The following is a 15,611-nucleotide window of genomic DNA, read 5'->3' on the forward strand; positions in this document are numbered from 1 at the left end:
ATACTGTATTGGTGTTTTTCTTTCTGGCTTACTTCACTCTGTATAATGGGCTCCAGTTTCATCCATCTCAATAGAACCGATTCAGATGTATTTTTTTAATGGCTGAGTAATATTCCATTGTGTATATGTACCACAGTTTCCTTATCCATTCGTCTGCTGATGGACATCTTGGTTGCTTCCATGTCCTGGCTATTGTAAACAGTGCTGCGATGAACATTGGGGTACCGGTCTCCCACTCTGACAGCCTCTTTAGCTTTCCCACTGCAGTCTCTTTTGGTTTTCTCTAAAAATGTAAGGACTTCGCCAAAAAAGGTCCGTCTAGTCAAGGCTATGGTTTTTCCAGTAGTCATGTATAGATGTGAGAGTTGGACTATAAAGAAAGCTGAGTGCCAAAGAACTGATGCTTTTGAAATGTGGTATTGAAGAAGACTCTTGAGAGTCCCTTGGACTAAAGGAGATCCAACCAGTCCATCCTAAAGGAAATCAACCCTGAATATTCATTGGAAGGACTGATGTTGAAGCTGAAACTCCAATATTTTGGCCACTGATGTGGAGAGCTGACTCATTTGAAAAGACCCTGATGCTGGGAAAGATTGAAAGCAGGATAAGGGGACGACAGAGGATGAGATGGTCGGATGGCATCACGGACTCAATGGACACGAGTTTGAGTAAACTCTAGGAGTTGATGATAGACAGGGAGGCCTGGCATGCTGCAGTCCATAGGGTCACAAAGAGTTGGATACAACTGAGTGACTGAACTGAACTGAAAAATGTAAGGAGCACAAAAATTATTTCTTTACATAATGTCCCATTTGTTTCCATTGTTTCTATTATTATCATACAGATCAACAGATTGTTAAATATATAACGTGCTTTTTATGTTGGTCTGACTACCTATATTTACTAACATTATAACTTAGGTATATTAAAAAAGTATGTAGGTGTTTTTTAACCTCCAAGATACTGTTTTTTTCAGAAGCCTTTTCTGAATCTACCATGATGTTTGAGAGACATGTTTTCAACTGCCCATCACAAGAGCCCACATTGCATCCTGTTCCCTCTCTAGAACTCTCTGTACAAGTCGGCCTTTGTGAGTCCACTAATACCCTCATCCACTCTCTAGTAAAGGATAAACTATTATCTCCATTTCACACTATCATTTCCATGGGGAAGCCAGAACTACTTGCAGTATTTCAGGAATTCTCTATTATATAACTCCATCTTTCAGTGTAGAGGACATGCACTGTCTCAGGTTCCTTTGCAAGAGGTTTCAGATATGTCATCTTGATTCTGTCGTTTGCACTATATCTAATCTTCTATAGAGCGGCAACAATATTTTCATGGATCAGTTCTGTCGTGTAACTTCTGATGATATTTGCAGCTGTGTAGCCTTCAATTCTGGCTCTTCAGCCCTGTTGGCAAAACTCAATGTGTCATTTAGTAAGGCCATTTTCTGTTTCAATTAGCCAGAATTACATTAAATTCTCTTTTGATAAAATATGTAATTTTTTATTTTAAATATTAAAAATTATTATATTATCACCACTGATGCTGAAGCTTCAAAATTTTGGCCACCAATGCAAAGAACTGACTCATTAGAAAAGACCCTGATGCTGAGAAAGACTGAAGGCAGGAAGAAAAGGGGACAACAGAGGATGAGATGGTTGGATGGCATCACCCACTCGATGGACATGAGTTTGAGCAAGCTCCAGGAGTTGGTGATGTACAGGGAAGCCTGGTCTGCTGAGTCCAAGGGGTTGCAAAAAGTTGGACATGACTGAGTGACTGAACTGAACTAACTCACTATGAAGAGATACAACTTCAGAAGACTTCTATTTTAAATGTAAGTTTTTATGTTCATAACAAAAAATTAATACAGTATATGTAGATATATGAAGTTCTTTATATGTGTTCAGAAAAGTTATAAATATATCTCTATTAGAAAAATCTTTCAGAATTAATACGCTAGTATCACAAGCAGGAAGACACAGAGTCTTAATATTTGGACAAGTGGTGGTGTATAGGAAATGTACTTTACAATACAGAGGGAAAATAATATATTTTGCTTTTAATTCTATCACTCTTATGCTCTACGTCTTTGAAAAGTCATTTAATAATTTTTGGTCCTATTTATTTCCCTATAAACTGATTGAGTTAGATGACATCCTTATAATAGTCCTTCCTTTAAATGTTAAGATGTTAATACAAATTCCTAAAATAAATTTAACATTAAACACTGAATATATTCAGAATTTTAAAACCAAATTATTACAGTGAATATTTATTTATATTATGTAAGTCTGAAATTATAGAGCTCTCCAAAGAGCTATTTGGGGAGTGGCCATCTGAGATGAAAGAAAGAGACTTTACCTTAGTAGTGGCAGAGCATGTGGGGCTTTATTAAACTTCCAAAATTCAAAGTCAGTTGATTTTAAAACTCCTCCCTCTGCATATTTATTACTATAAAACTTTTAGTTCAACTTTAAGAATAGAAAAAAAAATCTGGCAACTGCTCTTGGCAATATTAGTGGGGTAGATTGTCTCTTTATTCAATTTCACATTTCCCATCTGCACCAGTTTCTCATGTGACAGTTCCTCTCCATGGGATTCTGGCAACTCAACCAACATCCGTTTTTCTAAGTATTATCACTGGAGAAATGAAATGAAAGAAAAGCTCATATCTTTAATTTATATCAGCTAAAATGGATGTTTTAGTTAATATTCAAAGACTAAATAAGACAACAGTTTTTGACCTAACAGTATGAATATTTTGGCTTTTCCTATATCCTACAAAAGAAGTCTGAGCAGATTGAAGACTCTTTCTTCAATTCATTTTTCTTAGGAGAAAATAAACTCCCTAAAATAGGCACAAATATTTTTTTCCTCCCCAAGGTTATCCTTAATTTGCTGATTTTGAGCCAGGAACCACTGAACTTCCCAGTTGTGGTCCTCATTTCTTTTTTACCAGATGAGACATGAAGCACAATATGATTTACTTTCTTTAGCCCATTAGATGTTTCATTTCTCCCAATCCCAAGTCTTTCATGTGCCCAACTTTTGCTGTTTCAGAGTATCAAGAAAGCAAATATATCACCAGCCTAATGTATATAATACTAAGAAAACTCAAGCAAATCTTACAAGCAAACGTAACTACCATAGCAGACTACATCCTAAGTTAACTCGATTCAACAGTGGTAGTACCACTACCTAGAGGGCATTTTGGATGTTTTCAGGGGCATTCATGGCTTCCACAATAAGACTGGCCATTGTAACTCACTATTAATGGGAGAGAACTGAGAAATTAGATTTGCTGTGTACTGTCCATTGTCAATTAACATCCATTCCCATTCCCACTCTCTGTACTTTTCCCACTGTTGGCCCTCTCCCAGTATAGCAGGCGTTGGAAGGATTAAATATATAGATTTCCCTAAAGATGGATTTGGATATTTTAATTTAGATTAATCCAAATAGAAAAAGGAGTACATCAAGGCTGTATATTGTCACCCTGCTTATTTAACTTATATGCAGAGTACATCATGAGAAATGCTGGGCTGGAAGAAGCACAAGCTGGAATCAAGATTGCCAGGAGAAATATCAATAACCTCAGATATGCAGATGACACCACCCTTACAGCAGAAATTGAATAAGAACTAAAGAGCCTCTTGATGAAAGTGAAAGAGGAGAGTGAAAAAGTTGGCTTAAACTCAACGTTCAGAAAACTAAGATCATGGCATCTGGTCCCATCACTGCATGGCAAATAGATGGGGAAACAGTGGAAACAGTGTCAGACTTTATTTTGGGGGGCTCCAAAATCACTGCAGATGGTGATTGCAGCCATGAAATTAAAAGATGCTTACTCCTTGGAAGGAAAGTTATGACCAACCTAGATAGCATATTAAAAAGCAGAGACATTATTTTGCCAACAAAGCTCTGTCTAGTCAAGGCTATGGTTTTTCCAGTAGTCATGTATGGATGTGATAGTTGGACTATAAGGAAAGCTGAGTGCCTAAGAATTGTTGCTTTTGAACTGTGGTTGGCCACTTCATGCAAAGAGTTGACTCATTGGAAAAGACCCTGATGCTGGGAAGGATTGGGGGCAGGAGGAGAAGGGGACGACAAAGGATGAGATGGCTGGATGGCATCACCGACTCGATGGATATGAGTATGGGTAAACTCTGCGAGTTGGTGATGGACAGGGAGGTCTGGTGTGCTGCAATTCATGGGGTCGCAAAGAGTCGGACACGACTGAGTGACTGAACTGAACTGAACGGAATCTAGTGAAATAATCTTGCTACAGATTTGGAAGGTAGATATAAAATGAATGCCATCTTCCTGTGCCTACTGCCATTTGCTGCGGTTTAAGCAAGTTGTCATTTTCTGCATCAGGTACTATTGCCTAAAGGTTTCTGTTAAGAAACAAGGAATGTAGCTCTGTTCCTCATATGACTCTCTGGGGTCTGCTGTGGCCCTGCTGTTGTTCACCAACCTAGGTGAGAAGGGCTCCAGTGGCAGCCTTGGCAATATGAACACTATGATAGGAAATTATACATTTTCCTAGGAAACATTTTGATAGGCCCAAGCTAGAACTTCAACTGTTCTGCAACCTTTCCAATAATTTTGTAAACTATTAATTCCCTATATTAAATTCCTTACTGTTGATAAGACTCGGGTAACCATATTGCTTGTCAGTGCAGTGCGTGCATGCTCAGTCGCTCAGTCATGTCCACTCTTTGGGACCCCATGGATTATAGCCCACCAGGCTTCTCTGTCCATGGGGTTTTCACGGCAAGAACAGTAGAGTGGGTTGCCATTTCCTTTTTCAGGGGATCATCCTGACCTAGGGATCAAAGCCAAGTCTCTTGCATCTCCTACATTGGCAGGCAAATTCTTTACCACTCTTCCACCAAGTAAGGCCAATACTGAACCTTCATTCCTTCATATTACATATGGCAATATTTATCATGGTTTATAGAATGAAGGATTCTTCTGTATTCCATGAGATATCTGGATATTATCCAAGGTATTCATTTTACATTTTAATATGTTTATATTTGATTCATGTGAATCCCTAGAAAATACAAATCTAATATATATAGACATAAAGCAAATTAATCATTGCCTGGGACTCCAGGGTGAAGGGATAGTTGGAAGAGAAAGGGCACAAGAGAATTCTTTAGGGCAATGGAAATGTGCTATATCTTGATCATGGTGGTAGTTACACAGGTATATTCATTTGTCCACATCTAATGAAATGGAGAGTTAAAAATGGATGCATTTTACTCTAGGTAAATTAAACCCCCATGAAGTTGATTTTAAATAATTAACATTTGTTTAAATTGTACAATTTACAAAAATATGTTCATATGTAAAGTCTGCCTAAAATGATATGAACATAGAACTCTGTTCAAGCCATATAAAAAACTATTTTTGCATAGTTTCATTATATGAAGAATTTTGCTACAGTAATGCTACCTTGACTGAGAGCTGCTTTTTGTTTGGAACTTTTCCAAAATTATTTTACTCTTTCTAAATATCACCTCAACAATGCTAACATATTTGTCAATACAACACCCTAAAGAGTTTTCATAACCATAGTGATTTTAAATAGATGTACAAACACTTGATTATGACATTTGGCCTCCTAATGTAATTGTGCTTGTCCCTTTATATTATTGAATTATATAATACTGCATTTTAAATTACTTCTTGATTTGTTAGTCCTTTATATTGCAGCAAATTTTTGAGATTTGTTGCTATACTGCGGTAAGAGATAGAAATGTGGTTAGGCTCCTAATCAAATCACTCATTCATTTACTCATTCATTATAAAACATATTTTGTATTCCTACTTTGTAACAGGTAATGTTGAAGCACTGGGAATTCTGAAGTGATTAAAAAAAAAAAAGTACTTCCTGGCTGCATAGATTTCTACCTTCTAGTGGGATAGACCAGTAATAAAAATTGATAATATCAGATACAGATAAAAGCTGCAAAGGAAAACAGAACAGTTGCCCAGTGTCTACTATTTAAAATCTAGACTGTGTTTGATAAATTTCTTCTAATAAATATTAATTTATTAATTAAATAAATATAGTATTTCTTATATTCTGGAGTAGTAGAACAGAATAAGAATGTAAAAAATATTCAGAATAAGAATGCAAAAAATGTCACTTACCTCTAAAACAAAAGAATACATAAAATAACAACAAACCTTTATTTAACTTTCATCTGATATTCCTTGTCCTGGGTTGCTTTCTCCAGGAAGCAGATGCTGACATGGTATTAGGAGTTTGATATGTGTACTAGAGAATGATACCTGTGAAATAAAAGGGAGAAAGCAAGATTAGGCACCCCCCTGAGAAAAAAGCCACCAGATAATAATATCAAAACACTGGAACAAATATTACCAGGTAGAGGAGTCTCAACTTGGGCAGGAATGGCTTAGCCTAGGTTTTACCATTTTACTCAGTCATTGGCTAAGGCCCACTCTAAAAATAATATGATCTTGTGTCAGGATACATTTAACAGGAGGCTTCCTGTGTGCTGTTTTCAGTCTTGCATGAATTCTATGTTCCTTAACAGCACCTGAATACAGGTGCCAGAGAGCTGGCAAGCTGGCTTTCGGGGATAATAGAAATTCATGTATCTCATTCGTATGGAAATTCCATATGGTGAACAGCAGCCATTTACAAGTCTCCTCCTTTCTGATATGTAAAGTAACTTTTACAACCCCCTCTCTAAAAAATAATTCTAGCCTCCGGCTTTCTAGATGACTCATTAGATCTTTGATCCCTATCTCTGCTAAAAAGGGCTATCTGGTAAGAGAGTATATATATGCCCACAATATGTTGAATAAATGCCTTTGTTCCACCAGAGCGCTAGTCACTGTGTCTTTCTTCCTTTTCTCTCTCTCTCTCTCTCTCGCTCTCTCCCTCTCTCCGTTTCAGGCTGCTTCCACGGAGCACAGGTGTCCACCGTGTCTACTTATTTGCCCGGGCTTTCAAGACCTCTTCGAGAGGGTACCCTGAGCCTACGTAGACGGTGCTAGCTCTTTGTCCTAGAGTTATATTGGCATACTGTGTAAACCAGGGAATATCAGCCTCTTTTCTTCCTTCTTTTCTTATCAGTCGACTCTGTACCCCCAAGTTCCAGTCCATTAAAGGACCACAACAATCTTGGCTTCAGTTCTAAGGTGAATTAGAAGAAGCTCACAGCTGGAGGCTGTGAGGTAAACATACTTCTCACAGCTGGACAGCAAATCATTTCAAGGGGAATCTGAATGGGGTGTCCCTCACTCTGCCAAAGTCTTCTGTAAAATTAGGAAATTTACAGCACTGTACCTGCCAATAACCAGGATTTTTCCTCTTCATCTGGGCTTTATGATGGACTGAGTGTCAATCAATTATGCTTAAACATCATCAATGCCTAATTGAATGAGTCTGTATCCATACTCTGTCACTGTCATGAGCAGGTTGACATACATTTGTAACAGATAACTCTCTAAGATTCATGGCTTCTTCAACTCCCACTTTGTCAATCTACTACTTTTCTCTCTGTATTTCTCTACCCCAAATATCCTGTATATCACTATCTTTGTTCTGAAATTGTTTAGGACCCTGGCAGGGGAATTGTTCCCAGATGTCCCTGGTAGAGAAATTCAATAGATTCCCAAAGCAAAAGTACTGTTTTCCTTACTTACTAAGTCTGAGGGCCTGGGAGGTGGTGAAAATTAAATAATCATTTTCCACCTTATCCACTATGAAACTTTGCCTTCTATCTTAATTCCGGCACTGAATAACCTTTGGCATACCAATGGCAGCAGAAACATTTCTTTCAGGCAACTCTTTCTGTTCTAGGTGTCTCTGACCCTATTTCCCTGAATATTCTATTTTTATTTCTATTTTTCTTTCCTTTCCAGCAGGTCAAGTTGAATTTTCAAAACTTTGATGTATTTTTTTTTTCTCCCCTACCATATATAGACCTAACACAGTCTCTTGCCGCTTTTAAATGAAAGATCTAAATCTATCTTTAAGCTGATTCTATTGTTCCCTGAATTTCTGAATTCATCTCTTCTTACCTCAAGTATTATTTTGCCCTGCATCAAACTCTGAGTGTTTCTAGTCAAGTGACCATAATCTCATAATGAACTCTTGGCATTTCAAGTTGAGAATTGGAACCATTTTTTGTATCTCTGTCTCTGCCTCTCTCTCTCTCTCACATTTCTCTCTTAATGAAATTGGGTCTGTGAAAGCTTCATTCAGATGTTGCTTAATGTAAATCTAGATGGTACCATTTATTTTCTATATAATGCTCCCAGCATTTTCTTCCTATCCTCTTCTTAATAAATTTTACCCCACTACCAGAGAAAAAGAAAAGAGAAGAGGCCATTTTTTAGAGACTTTTATCTGCCTTCATCATCTAACCAACAAACTTATCTAATGGTGAATCTTCAACAGAATTTACTATGTTGTTTATTAAAGATGCACATAACGTGTCCTTTTACCAGACTTACTGAATTGGTATTTTCACAGGTAGGGCTTGAGAGACTGTATTTTTTCAAAGTGTCCCCATTTTTTTTCCTTGACCTAGACCATCATCTAAAACCACCCAGCTGGGATGAGGTTTGGAAAGGTACCCAAGCTCCCCTTAGAGGCTAAAGATATTACCCAGCCATACATTCACATCTAGAACACACTCTATTTGCTCACTTTTAATATGATTCGGTATTCAGTATATTATCATGTTATTTGGATCCTCATAGCCCTTGACTTATAAATGAGACTAGACCAGATTTGAGGGGATCTATACTGGACAGGTGTGTGCTTTAGGGCAGTGATGATTTCACAGATCACTTGGGAAATTATCCTTATTTTACTATATCTTAGGTGAGTCTATGTAACATGGATAATATTTGTTCCTTTAAATTTGAAATAACCTATAAATCTGGTCTTAATTTTTCTATAAGGACACCAATTTTTAAAATACCTTGAGTTTTACTAATCAAATATGAGCAATGCTTTCTATCGAGTGTATTTTTTCCCACAGAAAGTTTAATAACATTTGTGTTATCTAAGTTTTAAGAACCATTGTCTTATAAAATATTTGTCACTACATATATGTTTAACAGAAAACCTCTCCTCAAACTGGTTCAAACAAGGAGCATCTCACATACCAGGAAGTCTAGTGGTATATTTAAACTCCAGGGACAATAGAAGCTTGATAATATCATCAAGGAAAAGGTTTTATTTCATCTTTGTGCTCTGAATCTTAAAAACTGGCAACTGGGAGCAGTTGCTCCCCAGCTTGGATGCTTCCTTATGCACCCTCTAGGGAGATGGGGGAAACAATTTACCCAAACATGCAATGAAAAATCTTCCTTTCACTCTAGTTGAGCCAGATTATGTCACTTGCCTGCTACTGATCCAATAATAGTTGATGAGAAAATGAAACATACATGAATTGACAATCAAGATTATTCATTAGATGTAACTATGTATACAGAATCATTTAGGAAGGGAAAAGAGGGAAGCATGTTTTCTAAGCAACCTAATGATTTCTACAATATTACTTTTGAATATTTGGAACATTGTATAAGAACATTTTCTACCACAGATATTATAACCATTTTTCCAAAGGTAATTAATTATTAATTTCAAGCACCTAAGAGTTGGTTTCAAGTAGTAAATTGTTATCATATACTGCAATTTTCTTATTCTTAATATATAATATTAACCTCTCAAACTGCTCAAGGACAATTTCAATTGTTGTTAAATAGTATGTTTTCCAAGTTATTAATACAGAAGGATAATTTTCTCTTGTTTTTAAACAAAATAATAAATGTTAAAATTAAATACCTTCTGTGTAATAAGTACCATGCTGAAAATATTATTTCTATTAATCCTATATCAACCATGCTTAGTGGTATTATAATATCGATTTTCAGATAGGAACTGAAAGTAAACAGATTATGTAACTTTCCCAAGCTCACATTGTCAATGAGGGATAGGTTTGGAATTTGAATACAGGTCTTGTCTGACTCAAAACCTATGTAGGACAGAAAAAGATTTCTTCCTTGAATCTTAGGTTCAGTGACTGGGGTTCATGAATCAAAAGACAAGGAAAAAAAAAAAAGAAAAAAACACTTTATTTTTCTACATATTCAACATGCATACTTGGGCAAGTGATGAGTAACTTAAAGCATTGGCTAGAATATAAGGCTTATATACAATCTTAACCAAGGACAATAAATTTGTGAAGTGACAAGACAAGGGAAAAAAGGATGTGGGCTTCCAGGGGTGGTAAATTTTAGGAAGGTAAATATATGAGAACATGAAATGTTAGCTTCATGAATCAAGGTAAATTGGACATGGTCAACCAAGAGATGGTAAGAATAAACATCGACATCTCAGGAATCAGTGAGCTAAAATGAACAGGAATGGGTGAATTTAATTTGGATGACCATTATATCTACTACTGAGGACAAGAATCCCTTAGGAGAAATGGAGGAGCCATTATCATAATCAACAAAAGAGTATGAAATGCAGTACTTGGGTGCAATCTCAAAAATGACAGAATGATCTTGGTTTGTTTCTAAGGCAAGCCTTTCAGCATCACAGTAATTCAAGTCTATGCCCCTACCACTGATGCTGAAGAACCTTAGGTTGATCAGTTCTATGAAGACTCAGAAGACCTCCTAGAACTAACATCAAAAAAAAAGATGCTCCATTCATCATTGGGGATTGGAATGCAAGAGAAGGAAGTCAACAGATACTTGGAGTGACAGGCAAGTTTGGCCTTGTAGAATAAAATGAAGCAGGGCAAGGACTAACTGAATTCTGCCAAAAGAATGCACTGGTCATAGCAAATACCCTTTTCAACAACACAAGAGATGACTTTATACATTGGCATCACCAAATAGTCAATAGTGAAATCAAATTGATTGCATTCTTTGCAGCTGAAGATGGAGAAGCTGTATACAGTCAGCAAAAACAAGACCTGGACCTGACTGTAGCTCAGATCATCAGCTTCTCATAGCAAAATTCAGGCTTAAACTAAAGAAAGCAGGAAAACCCCTAGGCCAGCCAGGTATGACTTAAATCAAATCCCTTATGAATATGCAGTGGAGGTAATGAATAGATTCAAGGGATTAGATCTAGTTAACAGTGTGCCTGAAGAACTATGGACAGAGGTCTGTAATATTGTACAGGAGGCAGCAAACAAAATCATCCCCAAGAAAAAGAAAAGCGACATGGCAAAGTGGTTATCTGAGGAGGCTTTAAAAATAGTTGAAGAAAGAAGAGAAGTGAAAAGCAAGGGAGAAAGGGAAAGGTATATTCAACTAAACATAGAGTTCCAAAGAACAGCACGGAGAGACAAGAAGGCCTTCTTCAATGAAAAGTGCATAAAACTAGAAGAAAACAACAGAAGAGGAAAGACTAGAGAGCTCCTCAGGAAAATTGTGGATATCAAGGGAACATTTTGACCAAAGATGGGCAAAATAAAGGACAGAAACAGTAGAGACCTAGTAGACACTGAAAGAATTCTTCCTTCGAAAGAATACATGGAAGAACTGTGTACAAAAAGATCTTAATGAAAAAGATTATTATGATGATATGGTGAGTCACCCAAAGCCAGACATTCTGGAAAGCGAAGTCAAGTGGGTCTTAGGAAGCACTGCTGTTAATAAAGCTAAAGGATGCCATCAAAGTGTTAATGTCAGCAAATCTGGAATACTCAGCATGGGCCTCAGGACTGGAAAAGGTCAATCCCCATCCCAATTCCCAAGAAGGGAAGTACTAATTCCCAAGAATGTGCTAACCATTGGACAATTGTACTCATCTCCCATGCTCATAAGGTCATGCTTAAAATCTTGCATGCTAGGCTTCAACAGTATGCAAACCAAGAACTTCCAGATGTCCAAGCTGGGTTTAGAAGAGAAAGAAGAACCAGAGATCAAATTGTCAACAACATTCACTGTATCATAGAGAAAGCTGGGGAATTCCAAAAATCTACCTCTGTTTCATTGACTATACTAAATCCTTTGAGATGGGAATACCAGACCATCTCACCTGAGAAATGTGTATGTGGGTCAAGAAGCAACAACAACAGTTAGAACCCTGTATGGAACAAATGATTGGTCCAAGATTGAGAAAGGAGTATGACAGGGCTATCTGCTGTCACCCTGTTTGTTAAATATATATGCTGAGCACATCATGAGAAATGCTGGGGTGGATGGGTTACAAGTTGGAATCAAGACAGGCATGAGAAACATCAACAACCTCAGATATGTGGCTGATACCATTCTAATGGCAGAAAGAGAAAAGGAACTAAAGAGCCTCTTGATGAGGGTGAAGGAGAAGAGTGAAAGAGCTGGCTTAAAACTAAACATTAAAAAAACTAAGATCATGGCATCCAGCCCCATTACTTCATGGAAAATTTATATTAAAAAAAAAATAGAAGGGGAAAAAGTGAAAGTAGTGACAAATTTCCTGTTCTCGGGTTCTAAAATCACTGCAGAAGGTGATTGCAGCCATGAAATCAGAAGGTGATTGCTTCTTGGGAGGAAACTAATGACAGAGTGTTGAAAAGCAGAGACGTTACTATGCCAACAAAGGTCTATATAGTCAAAGCTATGGTCACATATGGTTGTGAGATCTGGACTGTAAGATGGGAGAATGCCAAAGAATTGATGCCTTTGAACTGTGGTGCTGGAGAAGACTCCTAAAAGCCCCTTGGATGGCAAGGAGAACAAACCAGTCAATCTTAAGGGAAATCAACCCTGAACACTCGTTGGAAGGACTGATGCTGAATCTCCACTCCAGTCTCCACTCCAGTATTTTGGTCATCTGGTGCAAACAACCGACTCATTGGAAAAGTCCCTGTTGCTGGGAAAGATTGAGGGCAGAAGGTTAAGAGGGCATCAGTGGATGAGACGGCTGGATGGCAACACTGATGCAAAGGACATGAACTCGGGAAAACCGGGAGACAGTGAGAGACAGGGAGGCTTGGTGTGCTGCAGTCCATGGGGTTGCAAAGAGTCAGAAAAGACTGGGTGACTGAAAAACAAATGTATGGGGGAAACTAATGGAAGATAATAAGTGAGTTATTAAGGTTTGTTTGTGCAGACCCAACATAGTCCTGACTTTTATCTCAAGTGATGTTTGTTTTTTTCCCCCTCCTCCAAGTATGGGAGAAGAGGTGGGGAACTTCTTCATAAAGAAAAATGTACACCCTGCCCTAAGCAGAAAAGGGAAAACATATCTGCTGTTTCTCAATTGCCTTCAGCTCAAAATAATCCAAGTAACATATTGTAGAATGGCATATTCTGATTCCCTCCACTCACAAACTTCTGGGCTAAACTGTCTCTCATGTACACACACAGAAACTTCAGTAGATTGAAACTTTCACTAAATTGAAAAAAAATGAACTTTTTCATTTATTTTGCATTTCCAGAGTTCTATTGACATTTCTGTTGCAAGAAATGCTACAGAAACATGTAACTTCAGACTAATATTTATTCTTTCTTGGAGGATCATTGAAGGAAATTTTATTTACACTTTCATTCAAAAAGTTGACAAGGATTTATTTAAATAAGGTTTTCTTTTTATTATTTTTGCCAGCAATACAATGTAATCCTCTTAAAAGAAATGAAAACATACTTAGTATTATGCAGCAAAGTTTAATGGACAGTATCAAATTACCCACAATTCGCTCATGTACTGGGGCTTCCCTAGTATCTCAGCTGGTAAAGAATCCACCTGCAATACAGGAGACCCCAGTTTGAATACCTGCTCCAGTATTCTTGGACTTCCCTGGTGGCTCAGCTGGTAAAGAATCCACCTGCAATGCCAGAGACCTGGATTTGATGCCTTGGTTGGGAAGATCTCCTCAAAAAGGTGACAGCTACTCACTCTAGTATTCTGGCCCAGAGAATTCCATGGACTGTGTACTCCATGAGGTCACAAAGAGTCAGGCACAACTGAGCGACTTGTACTTCAGTTCAGTAGCTCAGTTGTGTCCAGCTCTGCAACCCCATGGACTGAATCACGCCAGGCCTCCCTATCCATCAGCAACTGCTGGAGTCTACCCAAACTCATCTCCAATGAGTCGGTGATGCCATCCAACCATCTCACCCACTGTCGTCCCCTTCTCCTCCCACATTCAATCTTTCCCAGTATCAGGGTCTTTTCCAATGAGTAAGCTCTTCGCATCACGTGACCAAAGTATTAGAGTTTTGGCCTCAACATCAGTCCTTCCAATGAACACACTGGATTGATTTCCTTTAGGATGGACTGGTTGGATCTCCTTGAAGTCCAAGAGACTCTCAAGAATCTTCTCCAATACCATATTTCAAAAGCATCAATTCTTTGGCACTCAGCTTTGTTTAAAACCAACTCTCACATCTATACATGACCACAGGAAAAAACATAGGCTTCACTAGACGGACCTTTGTTGGCAAAGTAATGCCTCTATTTTTGAATATGCTGTCTAGGTTGGGCATAGCTTTTCTTCCACGGAGCAAGAGTCTTTTAATTTCATGACTGCAGTCACCATCTGCAGTGATTTTGGAGCCCAGAAAATAAAGTCTGAAACTGTTTCTACTGTTTGCCCATCTATCTGCCATGAAGTGATGGGACTGGATTCCATGATCTTAGTTTTCAGAATGTTGAGTTTTAAGCCAACTTTTTCACTCTCCTCTTTCACTTTCATCAAGAGACTCTTTAGTTCTTCTTCACTTTCTGCCATAAGGGTGGTGTCATCTGCATATCTGAGGTTATTGATATTTCTCCAGGCAATCTTAATTCCAGCTTCTGCTTCACCCAGCCCAGCGTTTCTCATGATGTACTCTGCATATAAGTTAAATAAGCAGGGTGACAATATACAGCCTTGATGTACTCCTTTTCCTATTTGCAACAGTCTGTTGGTCCATGTCCTGTTCTAATTGTTGCTTCCTGACCTGCATACAGATTTCTCAAGAGGCAGGTCAGGTGGTCTAGTATTCCCATCTCTTTAAGAATTTTCCACAGTTTGTGGTGATCCATACAGTCAAACGCTTTGGCATAGTCAATAAAGCAGAAATAGATGTTTTTCTGGACCTCCCTTGTTTTTTTGATGATACAACAGATGTCGACAATTTGATCTCTGGTTCCTCCGCTTTTTCTAAAACCAGATTGAACATCTGGAAGTCCACGGTTCACATATTGTTGAAGCTTGGCTCGGAGAATTTTGAGCATTACTTTACTAGTGTGTGAGATGAGTGCAATTGGGTTGTAGTTTGAGCATTTGTTAGCATTGCCATTCTCTGGGATTGGAACGAAAACTGACCTTTTCCAGTCCTGTGGCCACTGCTGAGTTTTCCAAATTTGCTGGCATATTGAGTGCAGCATGTTCACAGCATCATTTTTTAGGATTTGAAATAGCTCAACTGTAATTCCATCACCTCCACAAGCTTTGTTCGTCATGATGCTTCCTAAGACCCACTTCACTTCACATTCCAGGATGTCTGGCTCTAGGTGAGTGATCACACCACTTGCACTTCACTCATGTATAATTATTTGTATCATGTATTATAACTTTTCCCCTAGTACTATATTCATCTTTCTCTTTAAAATT

General features: G+C 37.9%; 1 long non-coding RNA gene across 3 annotated transcripts in view; it reads right to left on the reverse strand.

Moving 5' to 3' along the window:
* The window catches only part of LOC145507885 (uncharacterized), a 162,840-nt gene extending 148,915 nt beyond the window's left edge, over positions 1 to 13,925 (reverse strand). For all 3 annotated transcript variants that reach the window (XR_014055226.1, XR_014055225.1, XR_014055227.1), the window contains exons 1-2: positions 13,787 to 13,925; positions 6,211 to 6,315 (exon numbers count right to left, since the gene is read on the reverse strand). This is a non-coding gene — a long non-coding RNA (uncharacterized LOC145507885). The remainder of the gene's footprint in view (positions 1 to 6,210; positions 6,316 to 13,786) is intronic.
* Positions 13,926 to 15,611: the final 1,686 nt, after the last annotated feature.

Source organism: Giraffa tippelskirchi, chromosome 5 (assembly GCF_054371585.1).
Source record: "Giraffa tippelskirchi isolate mGirTip1 chromosome 5, T2T-mGirTip1v1.2.pri, whole genome shotgun sequence".
Lineage (NCBI taxonomy): Eukaryota > Metazoa > Chordata > Mammalia > Artiodactyla > Giraffidae > Giraffa > Giraffa tippelskirchi.